General features: G+C 51.0%; 1 pseudogene; it reads left to right on the plus strand.

The window, feature by feature from the left end:
- LOC126318730 (large subunit ribosomal RNA) overlaps positions 1 to 944 on the plus strand; it is a 3,030-nt pseudogene extending 2,086 nt beyond the window's left edge.
- Positions 945 to 2,500: the final 1,556 nt, after the last annotated feature.

The raw sequence follows: 2,500 nt of genomic DNA on the forward strand, positions 1-2,500 counted from the left end.
GGGAGATCGGGGAAGAGTTTTCTTTTCTGCATGAGCGTTCGAGTTCCCTGGAATCCTCTAGCAGGGAGATAGGGTTTGGAACGCGAAGAGCACCGCAGTTGCGGCGGTGTCCCGATCTTCCCCTCGGACCTTGAAAATCCGGGAGAGGGCCACGTGGAGGTGTCGCGCCGGTTCGTACCCATATCCGCAGCAGGTCTCCAAGGTGAAGAGCCTCTAGTCGATAGAATAATGTAGGTAAGGGAAGTCGGCAAATTGGATCCGTAACTTCGGGATAAGGATTGGCTCTGAGGATCGGGGCGTGTCGGGCTTGGTCGGGAAGTGGGTCAGCGCTAACGTGCCGGGCCTGGGCGAGGTGAGTGCCGTAGGGGTGCCGGTAAGTGCGGGCGTTTAGCGCGGGCGTGGTCTGCTCTCGCCGTTGGTTGGCCTCGTGCTGGCCGGCGGTGCAGGATGCGCGCGCCTGCGCGGCGTTCGCGCCCCGGTGCTTCAACCTGCGTGCAGGATCCGAGCTCGGTCCCGTGCCTTGGCCTCCCACGGATCTTCCTTGCTGCGAGGCCGCGTCCGCCTTAGCGTGCTCCTCCGGGGGCGCGCGGGTGCGCGGATTCTCTTCGGCCGCCATTCAACGATCAACTCAGAACTGGCACGGACTGGGGGAATCCGACTGTCTAATTAAAACAAAGCATTGCGATGGCCCTAGCGGGTGTTGACGCAATGTGATTTCTGCCCAGTGCTCTGAATGTCAACGTGAAGAAATTCAAGCAAGCGCGGGTAAACGGCGGGAGTAACTATGACTCTCTTAAGGTAGCCAAATGCCTCGTCATCTAATTAGTGACGCGCATGAATGGATTAACGAGATTCCCGCTGTCCCTATCTACATACACGCAAAATTGAAAATGAAACTGCTCTGGTAGCTGCAAAGAGAAACTACAACAAAATTAAAAACCGGTTCAACAAGGAAATAGCCAAGGCAAAAGAAGAGACATGGAAGAAGTGGGTCTCTGACTGTGACAAAAACGATCCATGGGCCAAAACGAGAAGAGTACTCCAGCCAAAATATGGCACAGAGAATGTTGTTAGCAACATTAAAACTGGGAACCAGACTCTTACCATGACATGGGAAGAGACTATAAAATCACTGCTCCAAACCCTCTTACCTGATGACGATGCGGATCAGGATAGTGAAGATCAGCTAGTTGTGAAACTCGAAAACGAGAGTTACAACAATGTGGAGCTAGATCCAGACTTCACAACTGAGGAAATAGGCGCTGCTATTAAGGCCTGCAAAGCAGGAAGAGCAACAGGTCCTGATGGCATCGATGATGCAGTAATCAAAAGGGTATGGCATACCAGCCCTCACCTCCTCTCAGAGATATATAACACCTGTCTGCAGGAAACGAGAGTCCCAGAAACATGGAAAAAAGGAAGATTGTGCATACTTCTGAAATCGGAGGACAAACCAAGGGATGAACCAAAATCCTACCGCCCAATATGCCTTCTCCCCATCCTAGGGAAAGTCCTAGAACGGCTAATTGTAAATCGTCTCGAGAAACGATATGAGGAATCGGACCTGAAGGCCCCAAATCAGTTTGGCTTCAGGAAAGGCGCATCAACAGAGATGGCCATTAGGCAAGTACTAAGCCACGTACAATGTGAGGAGAGGTACGTTGTTGTAGTGTTTGTAGATATAGCAGGCGCCTTTGATAACCTATGGTGGCCCAGCGTTATGAGGCGCCTAAGACAAATGCAATGCCCACAAAACTTGTACGACCTGATGGGAGATTATTTCCGGAACCGAAAGGTGATGGTGAGCAGCAAGGCTGGTGTCGTGGAGAAATGGGTCACTAAGGGTTGTCCACAAGGCTCCATTTGTGGTCCATTCCTCTGGAACCTCGTCTTTGATGAGATGGTTGTCGAGAGGGAGGGTGAGCAGTGGGCAAAGGTGGCCTACGCAGACGACCTGGCAGTCATAATAAAGGGACGAAGTAGGAAACAAATAGAAGAAAGAGCAAAAACAGCCTTAGGCGAAGTCAGCAGGTGGACGAGACAGAACAAGCTCGCAATATCACATCACAAAACAGTCGCCATGACCATCAAAGGCACTTTCGATAGACACAGACCGCCTACCATACCATTTGAAGGCAAGAACATAAAGTTTGTCCAAGAATTCACTTATTTAGGAATAACCCTTGATGAAAGACTGTCGTTCACACCTCATGTGAGGAACATTCAGAAGAAGCTGGGTGAAGTCTCAGGTGCACTCCTGAGGGTGACCAGAACAGAGTGGGGTCTGCAAAAGAAATCACTAAAACTAATATACCAAGGTCTCTGTCTCTCCGTTTGCAGGTATGGTGCAGCTGCGTGGGCAGATCGGACGAAGCACCGGTATGTCAGACGCATACTAGACTCAATCCAACGACCATTTCTTTTGCAGATGACCAGAGCCTGCCGGACTGTGTCAACTGATGCTCTCCAAGTACTCACAGGGTGTATGCCACTTGATCTG

This window comes from Schistocerca gregaria, unplaced genomic scaffold, assembly GCF_023897955.1.
Source record: "Schistocerca gregaria isolate iqSchGreg1 unplaced genomic scaffold, iqSchGreg1.2 ptg000680l, whole genome shotgun sequence".
Classification (NCBI taxonomy): Eukaryota; Metazoa; Arthropoda; class Insecta; order Orthoptera; family Acrididae; genus Schistocerca; species Schistocerca gregaria.